The sequence below is a fragment of the Podarcis muralis genome, chromosome 8 (genome assembly GCF_964188315.1).
Source record: "Podarcis muralis chromosome 8, rPodMur119.hap1.1, whole genome shotgun sequence".
Taxonomy (NCBI): Eukaryota; Metazoa; Chordata; class Lepidosauria; order Squamata; family Lacertidae; genus Podarcis; species Podarcis muralis.
Window position 1 is genome coordinate 63228557 of NC_135662.1, and position 18499 is coordinate 63247055.

An 18499-nucleotide genomic window follows, 5' to 3' on the forward strand; every position below is an offset into this window, starting at 1 on the left:
CCATTACTGACTCTTTTCATCTTTGTCCTGGAGCAAAAATAAATTTCCCTTTTTAAGCTTTTGAGGATAAAAATCTCATCTGTAGCCTCATAAATGATCCTTTATTATCTATATTAATAATGAATAAATGTCTGTTGAATACCCCTGATCCTCACATTATGTATTATGGATAACCTTTTGATTTAGCAGCACAAACTATGAAACAATATTAAATCAGTAAAGAACTGATCTTATCAGAGTCGCTAAGGTCAGAATTATAATTTTCCCTTCTTCATTTTTATTTGTAAATTGACCTGTATGCAACATGAACAGCTATCAATAATATTTACTTGTCTCACAAAAACCTAATGGAAGTAATAATTAAGAAATATACCTTGCACAGACTTCCCCTTTTCATTTCTATTTTTTTCATTCAGCCTCATGGAGTCTAGCTTCTAGAGTTATATATAGTTCAGAAATCTTTCATAAGAGAAAGATCTCTTGGAGCAGTATAGATATCTTCATATTCCAGGAAGGGCATAGAAGTACTATAGTGGGATCTTTATTTCTAGTTTCAGAGGGAGAAAAGAAGTCTGATGAGGTTTTCTTTTGGGGTTTTTATTGTCACTATTGCATTTATTTATTTATTTCAGCTCTCTACTTGAAGTGTTTTAAGCTTTTTTTTCCCCCTTCCCTATATACCTGCTGTGTGCAAGGGAAGCTTTCACTTTCTCTCTGGTTTTTTAAAAAGTTCTTATGGTTTTATTTAATCCCCAGAGAATGAGTTGTGAAGTCCCGCTACAAATCTTTTCTCTCAGCCATGTGGTTTCACGCTAGCTGCTACCTTAGTCTCTCACATCCAGTGTGAGAGCAATCCTCACCTTTCTTCCAGGGTTGCTGTCATGATATTTTAATATATCAACATGGTTAAGTGAGGAGAAGTTGGTACCAAAGCAAAACAAGCCCCACTGATCATCTCTTGCTTCCATGTTTACATGTTGGGGTCCATCTGAAAAGAAAGTACCTAAAATGGGTTAGGCCTAGAGCAGTGGCTGGAGTCTACCTTGGTCACCTTTGAGGACAGCTTATGCTTGAAAATGGATGAACAGCAATGTGACTCTATTGATTCTCCCAGACCTCTCAGCAGCATTTGATAAAGTAGACCATGGGTAGGCAAACTAAGGCCCGGGGGCCGGATCTGGCCCAATCGCCTTCTAAATCCGGCCCATGGACGCTCCGGGAATCAGGGTGTTTTTACATGAGTAGAATGTGTCCTTTTATTTAAAATGCATCTCTAGGTTATTTGTGGGGCATAGGAATTTGTTCATTCTCGGACTTCCGGGTTGGCGCCATCACTTAATGGCGGATTCCCTCCGGGCTCCGGAGGGAATCGGCTCTGCAGAGACTGGGTCTTGCCGCTGCGACGACGACGCGGGGACCCTTAAAATCACAGGCGTAGAAGCCTGTGAGCATAGTGACTCGGCGGGCACCATTTGCGCCCCCCCCAATCCGTGAAGGAGCCTTTTTAAAGGCTTCGGAACGGGGACGGGGTGTGGCGTGGTGCTGAGAGTACTCCTGCATCTGCGGAGTGAAGCCGCAAGCCATTAGCGGAGAGCGCTGATTTTTTCCTTGGAACATTCGGACTCTGAAACATCAACCCATGAGTAAATACAGAAATTGGAATTTTAAAGAAAAAATTTTGCGGATTAGGAACGAGCAGGGAAGGGTTAAAAAGGAAGTCCACCTCCCCCCTCTTTGTAAACAACTTAAAGCGAAGGACCTGCTAGCTAAGGTCAAGAGAATCTTTTCTTTTTTTTGGAAAAAGACTTTAATTTCACGATTTTGACATTACAATAATTTTTGCTGGAGGATAAAAGAATTTTTGCTGGGAGCTGAAGTTTCACCCCCACCCCCCCCACCCTGGATCCGGGAATGTCCCACGAGATAGCCTGCTGATGAAAGACTGGAAAATTTGACAGCTGTCAAGTTGGCTGTTGAGATGGAAAAGGAGAACTTTGTCTTTGTTGTTTCTGCTGGTTAATTTGTAATAATTTGTTGAAAATAAGAAAGGGCTGATACAAAACAATTTGACTTTTGGACTTGAGCTGAAAGGAATACTAAGGAACTAAAATCCCCCTAGAGGGGTTTAGTGACATTACAGGAATGGCTGGAGGAAAGAAAATCCCGGCTGAATTGGACAGAGTATTTGTTCTCTTGGGAAAGTTACAAGGCCAATATGATGTTTTGGCTACAAATGTTACAGCTCTGGGCTTAACAGCAAGAAACATTGTTGAACCTGATAAGGAATTGAAACAAGGAGCCTATCCAATTGAACAAACAGAAAATGGAGAGCTTTGACAATATGGAGCAGATGACAGATGTTGTCCCTGAAGAAAAGGAAGGAGAAGCAGAAATTTTGCAGAAGTTAAAGGAGAGCAGCATTTTGAAGCCTGACATGATGAGAAAAAAGGAAAATAAAAATCTGATGAGGAGAGCCTGGCCTGAATGGGAGGTGGAAGCTGGAGCTTGGGGGACATTTGGACCTGAAAGGAATATAAAACAAGATTTGAAGAACCTCGTAAGCTCCATTGCTGAAGATGGAGGTCTGGCTGGTAGAAATATGGATCCTGTTGGGCCGGAGCTTCTTCGAGATTTGGAGTTTAACATTAAAGACTACCAAAAAGACCGGCAGAGAGGAACTGAGAGAGAATTGAGAGCCTCGGACGTGAGATCGCCAGGCTAAACAGTATATTGGGACTGATGGGTTTTTGTTGGGGACTAAACCGGGAAAAGGGTGGGTGGAGTTTGGGAATCCAAAGGGTATATAAATATAGTTTATTTTATCTTTATTTTGCTTTGCCATTGGCATGGAAATGGGGAAAGACGTGGAAGGGAAACCTTTGGTCGACTTTAGGAAAATGATGTGTAAATTTGATTAAGTGAAAATAGATTTTTTTAAATGGTCTAAATTAAATGAAAATAAGGTTTGTAAATATAAATTGAGGAAATGGAGGAAAGAAGAAAAGTTAAATAATAATATGTCAGATTAATTTGAATTAAGTTAAAATGGAGAAGTAAACTAAGGATTTGCTGAACCAATAATTTAAATTGGAATACAAGAAGGGGAGGTGTGAGGAGGTCTGAGAAACAGGTTAAAAGAAAATAAGTATCTGAACTATTAGGTGTTTTTAATTGTTCTTTTTTTAAGTTTGGGATTTTAGTATTTTTTGTGTGTGTGTTGTTGTTTTTTATTGTTTTTATGTTTGTTGTTGTATTTTTTTTTTGAAAATGCTAATAAATATTCATTTTTTTAAAAAAAGAATTTGTTCATTCTCCCCCCCCCCCCAAAAAAAAAATATATAGTCTGCCCCCCAGAAGGTCTGGTGGACAGTGGACCGGCCCCCTGCTGAAAAAGTTTGCTGACCCCTGATGTCAGCATGGATGCATACTTCTGAGGTTCCATGTGGAAATGAGTTTTTTGGGTCAGCATTTGTTTGTTCGCTCAATACCTTCCCCACCCTTTACCATAAGGTCCCATTGTGGGTAACAACCATGAAATACACAATTATAAAACAACAACAGCTGTAAAACAAGAAAACTGTAAAAATAATTACAGGAACATAGGAAGCTGCCTATTATGCAGCCAGTATACCTGAAGGAGCGTCTCCATCCCCAACGTTCTGCCTGGACGCTGAAGTCCAGTGCCGAGGGCCTTCTGGCGGTTCCCTCATTGCGAGAAGCAAAGCTACAGGGAACCAGCCAGAGGGCCTTCTCAGTAGTGGCGCCTGCCCTGTGGAACGCCCTCCCATCAGATGTCAAAGAGATAAACAACTACCTGGCAATAAGAAGACATCTGAAGGAAAGTTTTTAATGTGTGACATTTTAGTGTATTTTTGGTCTTTGTTGGAAGCCGCCCAGAGTGGCTGGGGAAACCCAGCCAGATGGGCGGGGTACAAATAATAAACTATTATTATATTATTATTATTTGTCAGGGTCTGGCTGGATGATAAAGAGTGGTGGGAGACACCAGCCCAAGAACCCCCCCCCCCCCAGGGATGGCACAGAGGGAGAAGACTTAGACCCAGGACAGTGGTGGTGGGAGACTTGGATAAAGATCTCCACTTCACAGCTCACTGGAAGAGGATGGTCTTCAATAGAGGCCCAAGAAACCAAAACAGAGATGGAACCTGAGATGTACCCAGAAGAATTTCCGTAGGCTAGAATACCCTCCAACATGTCAAGACGAAAAACTGGGACATGTGTCTTCCAGGGCTACATTCCTGTGTGAGCTACACGACCCATGTGAGATTGTGGTCCCCAGAGATGCATGGTTTTGGGTACCATGCTCTCACATGAAAAAACAGGGTGCCCCAATTTTATCGGAACAGTTGAAGTGTATGGGGTTTGTGCCACCACACTAAAGACTCCTATATTGTATGGCATGGACTTACAGTAGGCCCTAACCTGCACAGAACAGTGATTGTCTGGGCATATAAGGGAGTAGAATGATCTTTTAGGCATTTTCCTCCACCGCCTTTTGGAACCAGCATTCTGCTATACTAATGTAGCTACAATTGTCTCTAGAGAGTAGGTCCCAAAAGGCAGTACAGGAGAACTACTGCTAAGCCCTTTAGACTTTGGCTTATGAACCTGCACTGAATTCAATGAAATGTATTTAATAACAAAAGTAAACGTTAATAACAAAAATAAGCTTACAAATCCATTCCTTCCTTGGCTTTTATCTTCACATTTCTGCTGCCATCTACAAACATTTTAATCTCCTCTGAAGAATAAAATATTAATAACAGCAGAAGAATAAAATAATAATGGCCTATACAGAGGGTGAAAAGAGACATTGTTTGCTTGTTTTTTTAAAAAAATGAAACAACATCCTCTGCATGTATATCTCTGAAATATTGCCGAGCCTGCGATAACCCGGATGCTGCAGATGTATGCGTATTTTTCCCTGCAAGAAAAATTGGATTAGTCACAATCTTGTCAACTAATGAACACACTCTGTGATCTTTAGAGCTTCATTTACTGGGTTAATAGTGCTTTGCCTGAGTTCCTTTGCGATAGTCAGGGGGGTGGAGGGAGGAGGAGGGACCTGTAGGAAGAAATATTCTGGGTGCAGTCCACAGCCACTGACACGAGTAATATCGTATTCATCACAGACAGACCTCGTATCTCATTACTGTTGAAGAGTTTGCCCCCAAGGCAACTGAGCGCAGTCAGGCCAGGCCCATCATGTGGAACCGTTCAGGTATATTGTGAAATGATTTAATGTGATAATAATGTCCACTTTGTGAGACAGATTATGTTTTTTATAGTGGCTGATGGTTAATGAATGATACATTAGCAAACATCACTAAAACATTATTGGGAAAATGCAGATGAAGAGATAGCCGTAACTCTCTGATTCCTCTCCCCACCCCCAAGTCCAGCCTACCAATTCCTTCCTCATCATATAAAGATGAAAAGGAACTAAGCGCAAGGAAACTTTCTCTCTCCAGTTCATGTCACCAGTTCATGCAGTTTCTCCCTCCCTCCTTCCACCTCTCTCCAAGACGATACTAAAAATGTTGCAGACATAAACTGAAATATCACTTCTTAAATCAAATGAGAATCAATGAATGTGTAAACTTGAACAAATACATTATATGTTGACCCAGTTTATTAGATGAAGCCATTTACCCTGATTTGATTTATCTTGCCGTACGCTGCTCAGCTGTGAAATGAGATAAGAAGAACCCATTCACCTTATTTACTACATCACAGGGGTGGCTGTTAACCCAGCTGTGGTTTAGGGTCTCCCAAACAAGTTCTTCTAAACATCACTTCAGCTGTGTGGTGGGATCTGCTTTTCCTCGAGCAACTGCTGCGGCAATGTTTAAATTGCTTAGCAGTGCAAGTAGGGAACTGGTCATATGGGTCCTTCCCCACAGAAATGGAAACCCACCCACCCCTCAAGGTGTCAGTTCTGTAGCTAGGACCTGGCATGTCCATCTAACCACCTTTACATACCATGGCTGAGAGGTTGCCCATTTTCCGCTACCATAAACAGAACCTCCAGTGTGAACCTACTCAAAGTGCTGCTTCTAACCTTTGAAGCCCCAAACAGTTTGGAGCCGGGTTGCCACACTAAGATGTGCTTCAGAGACCCTTCTCAAGGTCCCCCACCAAATGAGGTACAGTGGTACCTCAGGTTACGTACTTAATTCGTTCTGGAGGTCCGTTCTTAACCTGAAACTGTTCTTAACCTGAAGCACCACTTTAGCTAATGGGGCCTCCTGCTGCCACTGCGCCGCCACTGCATGATTTCTGTTCTCATCCTGAAGCAAAGTTCTTAACCTGAGGTACTATTTCTGGGTTAGTGGAGTGTGTAACCTGAAGCATATGTAACCTGAAGTGTATGTAACCCGAGGTACCACTGTATATTGGGTAGCCACCAGAGACAGGGGCTTTTCAGCAGTGGTACCTCTACAGAGAGGCTCCCCTTGTACTGATGTTATCGTCTTTTCATCGCCAGATGCAGACCTTTTCATTTCCCTAAGTGTTTCAAGATCCTTTTAAGATCTTCAGCATGTTTTTTCTTCTTTTATTAACTCTACTGTTTTAAGTCCTTTTGTTTAGCTCTTGCTGCTGATTGTTTTATTTAGCTAGCTTCAAACTGAACTGTAGTTTTATTCTGTTTGATTTTTAGAGTTCGGCTTTTTCATGGTTGTGTTTTATTGTTGTCTGCCCAGAAGATATTGTTAATTGGTGGTATACAAATGATGTTAATGAACAAATAATAGCCAGGGCCAACACTCAGAAATGTCATGGCCCAGCTTCCCCATTTTTGCATGGAGTAATGTGAACAAGGACCTTTCTCATAACCATTTACACACAAACGCCTCATTCTAAAGCATTATTCTTTGACCTTAGATAATGGCCACAGGCATTAAGAGCAGTAATCCAGTAGCATGTGGGGACTTCAAGGCTGAGGAACGTTGTCCTTGAGGTTCTACAATGAATCTATACATAGCATAGAAAAGCCACTCACATACATGGACAAATAACACACAGGGGCACAATAGGAGAAGCAGGGGTGGGGAGCCTGTAGCCCTCCAGATGTTGCCAGACTCCAGCTCTCATCAACTCTCATCCAAAGGTCAAAGATGATAGGAGCTGTAGTCCACACACATAAAAAATGGGTAGCATCCAAAGTAAAAGACAAGAAAAAGAACTGATTTCAAACTCTCCCGTTTCTGGACCTGATACGTCATACACACAGAGAATTTGCACTTGTGAGAAAAAGTGAGAATTTACATCTACTGAGAAACCATTACAGATTATATGCCACAGACAGAACTTTCACATTACTTCACCTTAAACATTTTGAAACTACTGCACTGTGGTTGGTATTTAATGTTAGTCCTACTCAGAGTAGACCCATTGAAGGTAATAAACATGACTCACTTAGGTTTATTGATTTCAACGCGTTTACCATGAGTAGGACATAGTTGAATGTCCTACTCATTTCCCAGTATTTCTGTTTAGCTGACCATTAAACCAAGTTTGATGTCCCTGGTTTTAGACACATTGGTCACAATCCAACACTGAATCAGGCGTGATTGACTGTACTGAAATCAACAGGTTTCAGCATGCCTGAAGTCTTTGCTCTGAATTGTGACAAATGGGTATAATGGCTATTGACTGAAGTCATGTGGAAATATTATTGTTTGACAAAGACAATATACATGTTATACACACCATCAAGTGATGAAACATTGCATTATGTTTTTGAATGATACACTTTCACATGGGAAACACCTGAAGTAATGACATGTTTGGTTATAGCTTTGAAGAAAGTATTTGAGGCTGTAGTCTTAAGCCCACTTACCCCATTGAACTCAGTGGGACTGACTTCTAAATAGAAAGGCATAAGATTGCACAGTAGTGTTTTTTATAACAATTAAAACATGGATTGTCTAGCATCATTTTTGCTGTGATCACAGTACAGTGAAACCTATTTCCAGTCCTACCTACTTGAATGTAATTATTGCAAATCCACTACCAAGATTATGGTTGGGATGGTTTACTGTAATGCTATAAGTAACATGCTTTTCTGACTTCATCAGGCTTGTTTTGTCTGGAAAATGAATTATGTAAACCTTCACCATCTGAAACTGTTTCAAGTCAATTAATTGTTGTAATTACTTAAGATTTCTTTTTAATGAATACGACTCTCTGGAGATTAGATGATATCCTGTCATCCGTAGGCCTGATAAATGAAATGTGATTTGTGACTCTCTGTGAACACTGAGCAACCTTGTACGTGTTCCTCCATGTTCATGAAACTCTGCGAACACCGAGCAACTTTGTATTAGTCCCTTCATGTTCATGAAATGGAAGAAATGTCCTTGACAGGGGAAGAAACATCCGTTACATGGTTATTCCCAGCAATGCTTGATGCTGAAGTCCAATTCATACTGCTCTAGGTAAGAGTTAGTTGCAGGAAAGCTGTTTGAAAATTTTGCATGTGCTGCCTTTTCACATGTTACTAAGTGGTTGTATCATTTGCTAATCAGGATTCAGCTTTGAGCACGTCAGCAAATGTGTCCTTTGTTGTGGCTTGCCAGGAACTGTATCATATGCATTGCACACAACTGGCTGCCATTAGGGTCTCATGACCCCCCAGTTTCAAGCTCAGATGAGGAGCAGAAGTCAGCCGGGCACATGGCTGGTGGGCAAGTGGCTGGTGAACTGGACTGGGCTCCTGGGGGCTAGCCTGCAGCTGGAGGTCAGGAACTGGCTGAGCTTCGAATTGGCAGACAGGAAGAAGAGGAGGAGGAGGAGGAGGAGGAGTTTGGATTTGATGTCCTGCTTCATCACTTCCCTAAGGAGTCTCAAAGCGGCTAACATTCCCCTTTCCCTCCCTCCCCCACAACAAACACTCTGTGAGGTGAGTGGGGCTGAGAGACTTCAAAGAAGTGTGACTGGCCCAAGGTCACCCAGCAGCTGCATGTGGAGGAGCGGGGACACGAACCCAGTTCACCAGATTACGAGTCTACCGCTCTTAACCACTGCACCACACTGGCCCAGCAAACCACAGCCATGACCCTCATGAGCACTTTCTCCTGAGATCAAAGAATCAAGTGCCTCCTCCACTTCTGTTCCTGTTCAACTTCGCAGGGAGCAGGCCACAGAGAGAAGAATCACTGGTCTTTAGGCCTGGGAGTTGGCCCTTTAAGAAACTATATTCTCCAAGCAAAGGAGTGGAGCTTACGAGAGGTGGACTGAAGACAGGGGCCTCCACCCCCAGCCTCTATTGGAGCAAGCTGTTTATTGTGCTGTAGCTACCAACCAGCCGTGCTTACCATGCCTCATAGATAGATTAGCAATGCTACAATGCACATTGAGACTGCCCAGCTATGCTATGGTGACGTGTCTCTGTCTTAGCCAGTCTCCACCCCCATATGGCAGAGAAGCTCTAAGATGCTACTCTAAAATACTCTCAACATTTGTCTGTAGCCAGTCCTTTTTTCTGGGGGGACGCAGGGGTATGCATACCCCTAAACATTTTGTGAATCTAAGTTTGGCCTCATTGAGGGGCAGTATTTCAATATGAGTAGGAAAATGAGAGTACCCCTAAACATTATTTTTAGAAAAAAGCACTGTCCGTAGCTACAAGTATGATGTTGCAGAGGCTGACGCTGCATGTATGGTGGTGACGTTCTAGAGAGTCTACTACAGCTAGCAGAAGATTAAGGAGAAGAATTGCAGACTGAAGGTACCAACAGTAGGTTATATGGAGAAGGGAGAAAAGGAAGAGTAAGGAGGTAGCACCTATGGTCTATAGTAATTAATGTAATCATGAGGAAGTGGACTCTTTTTCTTTAGCTCAGTTGCCAATGGCCACTGGTCATGTTGCTGAATCACACACAGAACAAAACCTTCTTGTTCCTTTCCTCTCCTTTGCAGCATAAAATTAAAAACTACTCGAGCTAAATGTGTTGCCTACTCTTTGCCATTGCTATTAACTTAGCAGTTGCCTCTTTCATCTTCTGTTGCATTCGCTGAAATGTGAAATATTAGCAGTCCATCATCAGTGCAGAGGGAAAGCCTGTGCTGTAATGATGAGTTAGTTGTTTTTCTTCTCCCTCTGTCGCTTTCCAGATGGCACTGTCATGTTTCACAAGTGTGACATTGTCCTTTCCTATTTTGTCCACCTTGCCTTACAAGACTCCTTGAGAAAAAGGAGCTTTCTGTTGGTGAAGATGGAGAGATCACACACACACACACACACACACACACACACACACACACACCAGCCATGGAGCCTGCACTGAATTATTATAAAGCAGTACCACCTTCGGCTAACATCATATTACCAGCTCAATGCAATATAATCACCAAGACCAGGTTAGAGGGAAACAAGTGGGGAAATTCTTTATTTAAATGTTAACCGTCTTTTACTGGAGATTGATCAGATACCCACTGAATGTAGTAAACTCCATTAAGGTGAGTGTGCTAAGCTCAAAAACCAAAACATAACAAGTTTTCTTCTATTACAGGAATATCTCTCAATATGTTTATAGACATGTGTCTTAAGGACTGCACTACGCATGCCATTAAATACAGTGGTACCTCAGGTTACATACGCTTCAGGTTACAGACGCCGCTAACCCAGAAATATTACCTCAGGTTAAGAACTTTGCTTCAGGATGAGAACAGAAATCGTGCGGCGGTGGTGCGGCAGCAGTGGGAGGCCCCATTAGCTAAAGTGGTGCTTCAGGTTAAGAACTGACCTCCGGAATGAATTAAATACGTAACCAGAGGTACCACTGTACACCTTTGCATCTATCACACAGAGTTCTTAAAAATGCAGAATACAACAGATGGGGAGGGGAGGGGGTGGCTGAAAATGGACCACTTGACTTATATCCTTACCCAACCACTGAGGTCTTGGGGGAAGTCACTGTTAATGGGACTACATAGATCAGATAAACTGCTCGTGTCCACCAGGTTCAGTATTGTGGGCCCAATTTTATGGCATTCCTTTCCCTCCGAGGTCAGACAGGCCCCTTCCCTACTGAACGTCCAGCCCCTACTGAAGACTTCTTTACAAAGTTCAGTAGGCATTTTAACTAAATTTTGATTTTATATTTTTAACTGACTTTTATCCTTATTGTATTGAGCCACTTGCTTAGAAACGATTGTAATGAAGTGATATATAGATTGTTGAAATAAAATAAGCAAAATAGAAATAATTAATGGGATTAGAACATTTTGGGGAGGGTGGATTTAACATTTGCTACAATGCTGCAGTCCAAAGCGGGGGGGGGGGGGTGATCTCTGTTCTGCAGCTATTTTTTGCACTGGGGTGGAAATCTCCCATTGGCTCCCAAGAGGCACATTTATGGGATACAAATGAAATTTTAGAAAACCAATTTTGTTCCGATTCCGCCCACCAGAATTTATTAGAATGGTTGTGTTTGGACTGAAGTGTAGGCGTGTCACGAGAATGAGATTATTAAGCAAGAAAAGCCGCTAAAACACTAGAAAATATAAATTATGTACCCTGCAAGCTGCTATAATATTCCACCTATAACAGGGCGGACAAAGGGAGGCCTGAAAAGAATGTGAGCTGACAAATGTGTCATATGTCAAGAAGATGAAGTAGATAACAAGAACTGACATGTCGAGAAAGAGCCTTTGTCAGAATGCAAAAAAAAAAAAAAAAGTTTCAAAGCTGAGGGACACCTTGCTGACGGCAGTTGAGGTTAGGGAAGATAAATATCTCATCCCCACTTGAAAAGGTCAAAGCTATGAAAATACCACCACAGCTTCCTTGAAAACTACACTGAAATAATTGTATTGCTATCCCTTACTGCTGAAAAGAAGTGCTTAGAAAACACAGATTATTAAAGGTCTGTTCTACTGTATTTCACCATCTAGTTTAATGAAATCCAGGAGAGTCTCGTCCTCTTCATAGCTCACAGAAGCGGCCATGTTGCTGGTAAGAGTGTTAACTGAATCGCTATTCTGCTTTCAAGAGCTGGTTAACTTTTGTGCAGCTACTATATACATCCTGAGGGTCAGAGGATCATCTCATTGGGTTTCGACAACTTGACCCCACCAAGGCAACCACAACCCACTAGCGAAGGCTCAATTACCCTCCTCTGAATTTTGTGGTGGGGTGGTTTACGTTGGCATTTCTTGAAAAAATTGTTCTCAGGCAATCCTTTTAAGAATAAAATCACGAGTGATTCCAAACTACCTCCAGCAGAATGCCCAAGGCCATATTTAAAGCATAGTAGGCTCTAACATGCACAGTGTTTTTGTTTTTAAAAAAGTTATTTTAAATGATGTCTCTTGAAGAAAGTCTTTAAAAGTGCAGTATCTATTTATATAAAGCTCTTTCCAGACATAAAATAAAAGGCAGTAACATTTATTATTATTATAACAATAAAGACAATGCATGCTTTCCAGACAGTGCTTAAAGGCACGTATTTTATAGTATACAGTAAGCATTTAAAATCATGTGTATCAATAATTAAGAACGGGGTGGTGCTTCTCTTTTATTTGCTGTTAGATTTTCTTTAATGCATTCTGAGTCCAACAACAATGCTTATTTTACAATGCTATACTATCATTTTTACTTGGAAGTACTATTGCTTTCTAGGGGCTTACTCCCGAGTATGTGGGTGTGGATTTTTACACGCTAAACAGACATAGTGGAGGTTAGTTGGCTTATATTAATAAAGCTTTAAAAGGCACAAATAACTCATTCCTATATATTTAATTGTGAGTACCATTCACCCTAGTGGAAGACAGGGGAGGGGGAAAAGCTGTTGCTTTTTATGTGAAATATTTTGATACCTGAAGTCAAAATCACCATCCTACCTTTCTTCACCATTTTTGCCTTTCAAAGAAAGTTCTCCCTTAGGACATCTATTTTGAAATTAGTCCCATTAAAGTTAATGAGATTTGCTTCTAAGAAAATGTGCATATAGGATCAGGCCACACAAATAATTTGTATAGACACTCTGAAATAAAATCAATATGGCGGATGCATAATGCATTGGCCATGCTGGTTGAGGCTGATGAGAAGTGGAGTCTAGTAACGTCTCAAGGGCACCATATTGGCTGCCCATGTGGTATGCCATGAAACAGAGATCCCCTTTACATTCCGTCATATATGCAGACCTTGGTTCCGTACACTGTCACTCAAGTCCATTTACAGATTATTTGTGGTGGATTACTGAGTTGTAGATTTTTTAAATGATTTTCAATTTTATACATTTCAATAATTTTACAATCATTTTAACATTTCAAAACTTGACTTCCTTCCCCCTCTTTCTGCGGTTCCTTAAATTTATTTTTAATATTTTCTGCATATCCAAATTAACTTAATTTGCTCATTTATTCCATCTACTTTAAATATATACTCTTGTAAAACTGCAGGTTATGACAATAACCCTGCCAATGTTCTTATCTGTTTACAGTTTATTTGTGAATAAACCATTTCCATTCTTTTATTTAAAAAAATCTTCATTTCTTATTTACCCAATGAGTTTAGCCATTTCTGCATATTCCATAGGTTTTTGTATCCATTCTTCTTTTGCTAGGACTTCTTCTCCTTCCCATTTTTGGGCAGCTAACATTCTTGCTGCTGTAGTCACATAGATGAATAAATTTCTATACAGTTTGAATAGTTCTGACCCTATAATTCCCAAAAGGAATACAAAAGAAGTTGTGTGTGTTTTTACCCCATTCTGGGTTAGGAACATAACACTATAGTGGGACCCATGTGGGGGGGGGGCAGTGGATTCAGTATCTAATGGTCTCCGGTGCTATTTTACTTCGAACAAGCTACAAAAATGTTTGTTGAAAGTGTCAGAGCTCATCTGGCAGGGGAAATTCCCAAAGTCACCATGGAATGGGTCGGAGGAGGAAGAGTTGCTACAGTAGGTCTGTGCAAGTTGTGATGCGTTCAATGAATTGGCCTATCAACCATATGTAAGTCCACAAAGAGCTCACAACATCCCTTCCTACCTTTCTTTTTTTTCATTTGCTTCATCCTTGGGGCTCCAAAATCTGAGGGGCTGTCCATCACAGAGCAGGTTACAATATAAAGGTGGTGGTCTGCATTCAGTTTAGTGGATCACAAGCTGTTGCAGGCCTGACCCAGAGATAAAACATTTTTATTTAGTACAACTGATTTTTTTTTCCTGCTAGAAAGCTAGGGAAAGCTATCTGCAGATGTCTGCCTGCCTGCCCCCTTTAGAATTTGCTTGTTCCACTGAGTTCCCTCTCATCACCATAACCTCTCTCGGCTAGGTGTGAAGCCATGAGCATATGGAACCCAGTCATGCAGGTGTCTTTCATAGCTATACCTGCCACACTGTGAACCCACCATGTCTCTGGCCCCGAGGAGAAGTTCTCTTTCCTTGCAGCAAGATTATGTTTTAAAAAAGCTGACTTTTAAACCTCTTACTGAATTTTTTAATGGATTAAATTCATCATGTCACCAGCTGCTGTGCAGCTAATAGAGCCATAAAACACTGTATTAAAGGATTACCCATGCAAAATTTCCTCTCGCGCTAATGTGAATTTTAATACTTTTAACATTTAGTTGAGATGGGAATGTCCAAGAACAGCTTGTTCAATAGGTTGTTCTATAAAATTAAGTTCCTCAGCTCATCACAAATGCCAGGACTCCATTAAGTTAAAATTTTACGGAGAGGCTAAGATGATTCACTGTATAGCATTTGCAGGGAGGATGGGAACATCTGCTTCCCCGTTAATGCTATTTTTTATATATATATAGAAAAGAAGCAAAACACACATGAGTATCATAACTTTAGAGGATCAGAGCTTGAACAAACGAGAAGGGCTACCTACAAATTTGGTGGTCTGTATATACACTACTGTGTACATTTGGGACATTGACGGGAACACCAGGAAATATTACTCCCAGGCTACCAGCCACAAATCAAGGTTTGCTTTTCTTTTTCTACTTCACTGTAATATAAAACCAAGAACAACTCCACTGTAACAAATGGAAGAATATGCGAGTGACAGCAGACAAAGGCTAAATTATGGGGATTTACTTCATTGAGAACAGAATGAAATACTCTTGATTTGTATATTGGGATGGGGAAGCAAGTTGGCGTGTTAGCAATCCCAGCCATAGGGGGAAATTCCAATTTAAGGCAGTATGGGTCTTAAAACAAAGAATTCTAGCAGAAGGTCGCAGACACTACATTCTTTGCTCCATCACGGTAGGTCACTAGAGGAAGCAGCAAGCTCTTTACTGAGTTTCACAATGGCCAGGCTGGTGGCAGTGTAGCTGGCACTTAAGCAGGTGTCTATTGGAACAAAAATGAGTCTAAGGAGGAGGACCATAGCTCAATGATGGAGCATCTTCTTTGCATGCCAGGTTCAATCCTCAGCATCTCCAGGTGGGGCTGAGAGAGAACTCTTGCCTGAAATCCTGGAAAGCCACTGCCAGATAAGGCAGAGTTGGAATGGACCAAAAGTGATGGTCATAACGTTCCATCAAATATCATAATATTTATGTTTATCAAAATATGTACACCTATTTTTCTAGTGCCCATGGATATTTCAGTATGTCCACACAGGCAAACACAGTTTTCAAAACAGGGTGGTAAAAATGTCTGTCGGCATTGAGAAAGCATGGATTTAGGCTTGCACCGACGCAATTACACTCAGCTGCTTCCTCTTGTAAAAAGGGTCCATGCTTTCACCCCACATGCCTGCAAAGTTCCTAGAAACCATGAGAATTTTTTCCTCAGTTTAGACATTGTCATCTGAAAGCACCAGTTGGTGGAAACTCTTCCGATTACCCATGCATCTTTTTTTTTTGAGCTGTTTTATCCAACTCTTTATTAGTGGAATAGAGTCAGAGTTGATGTGCCCCCTTGTATCCTTACGCAGTGTAGCCCTATGCAAAGCACTTATTCATCCCAACGTTGTGGATGATGCCTTCAACCCGAGGCTGTTCACATGAATGAAGATAGACAGCAACAATATATGAAAAAGAGAAATGTTCACAGACAAATAGGACAGTTAGGTGCCCAGTCTCCATTAACTTCTAGTGTGGTGCCAAATCTCCCCCTTAAGCAATAACATCTCCACATGATGGACAATTCTAGGCTAGTTTATGGGGAGTGCTATCCTGTTTAATTACGTTACCAAAACAAGGAATATGTTCTTGTTTGAATAAAGACAACTGTATGGTTGGGGAGGTGTAATAGGGACACTGTTGTGCCCCTGTTCTTTGCCCCTCAACTGGATTTCCCCCACAGCCCCATATTTTGTTCTCCATGTGTATTACTGTTCTGAGAGCCTGTCATTTCTTATCAGAATGAGAAAGGCTAAAGAGATAATATTTCAATAACATACTGGCCTGATCATAAAATAACTCAATGGAAATATGTAACTGCCGCAGGCAACTCAGCAGGATAGTCAGCAGTCAGATGATTTCTATTCTGTGGTATTTTTTTATAGTTACATTTTCTGTTATATCAGACATACCCTCAAGTCTTAGTTATGCTTTTATTCAAAGAGGAGAGCCACAAGTATTAAGAGCTACAAAACTTATTATGATATATTACTATAAGGAAATAAAAGTTGGTGCCATGATAGCATATTGTTAAGGACAGGCCTGCCACATTAATTGACCTTCTTCCCCCTCGACCAAGGCTGAGGCCCAAGCATCCTTGTTGCTAAGAAACAGGGTCACTGCTTTCAGGCCTTATATCCGCACACATACAAAGAGGAGCAGAAGATGCAATGTTATGAAGGAAGGCAAATGTTTGTCAGAAGAAAAGACCCATTTGCTAGTTCCTATGCACAGAAAGGTTGGGAAATGGTTTTTTAAGAAGATAGCAAAAGCGCTATTATTTTGAAGGCACTGTGGCATATTTTGTTGAGACTCTCCCGCAAAAAAGACAAGTTCACTTTCCAAGTTCCCAGTGTAGGCATCATGAAGAATTTACAGACACACCACTGAAGAGTTTTTAGGGACTCAGGGGGAAGCGAAGGGTGCTGTTTTCTATGCAAGCTTTTTTACATTCTATCATAAACATTACTGCTTGCCGCTGTGTTAATGACAGGGCTTGAGGCAACAAAATGGCTCCGAAAGGTCAAAGCCGAGAGAAGTTGGTTCCCTCTTTCCTCATTGTGAAGTATGGAAAAAGTCGACACTTAATAAAGGCCACAGAACAAGGGTGTATATCACTGCTTGAGCAGTAACATTTAAATACTCGGTAAATTCATTACATTTAATCTACATTTGAGTCCTAGGACTGAGATGTGAATTCTTAGCTTCATAGTTTTTAAAGGACGGTTTTTATTGTCATGGGCAAGTGGCTAAACTATTAACCCTTGTATTCTTTCTTCCCTCCTGATAAAGGGAAAACTCACATTTTGCAGCATTCAGAGTTTAAAGTTAGGGCTAAAGCAAAAGGATCATATTTTTTTACAGTAAATGTTATACCCATGGTATTTAACTCCATATAAAGTAAGCAGACTATATCCAATGGTGTGAAGTAACTGCTGGAAATGTAATATAATCCATAACCACTGTCTTCTTTCTCTTCTGAATTGTTGTGTATAGGTCTGTCTATTGACCGCTTGGTTTGTTGTAGTCTGTTGTATTTCAAAATACAATAGAACTGCACACATCACAATATATAATGTATTCTTATTTCTTTGACCAAACTGCGGGAGGTAGTGGAGGACAGAGGTGCCTGACGTGCTCTGGTCCATGGGGTCACGAAGAGTCGGACACGACTAAACGACTAAACAACAACAACATTCTTATTTCAGGATAGTCTAAGAAGAGCCCTGCTGGATCAGACCAAAGATTTACTCCATTCAGAAACCAGTTTCCTACAGTGGCTAACCAGATGCATATGTAAAAAAAAATCCTGGAGACAGTATACAACCATCATGGCTAGTGAATAGTTTTATCCTCCATGAATCTGTAGAATAATGTCTATAAAAAGCTAAAAAGTTGGCAGCCTCACTACACCTTGTGGTAGCAAATTTCTTAGTGTAATAGTGTGCTGTGTGCTTCCGTCAGTCTGCCCTGAATCCCACCAAATCCCCCCAAAAAGCATTGACATTGAATGACCCTTCTGCTGCTTCAGTCTATACTCCTCAAGTATGATCACCAAGGGCAGGAAAATAGCACACAGGGGAATCTACATATTTGTTGCTGATTCCACCCCTTCCCTGTTCAGATTTGCTTCAAAATATCAACCAAAGCAAGTTCAATGATATTCATTGCAAACAAGAACAGTTAGGATTCATCACCATTCCTTTCAGCTGCTTGAGCTAAGCCATCAAACACCTGCCTGAACCGAATGTTAATGAGTCGTAGCAGGTAAATTAGCACATCTGAATCTGACCATGTAGAATCCTGAGCTTGATGAAGTGTTTAAGCACCCCCTTTACCTCCAACATTAAATGTCTTTTGACATTCACACAAAAGACAGAAAGA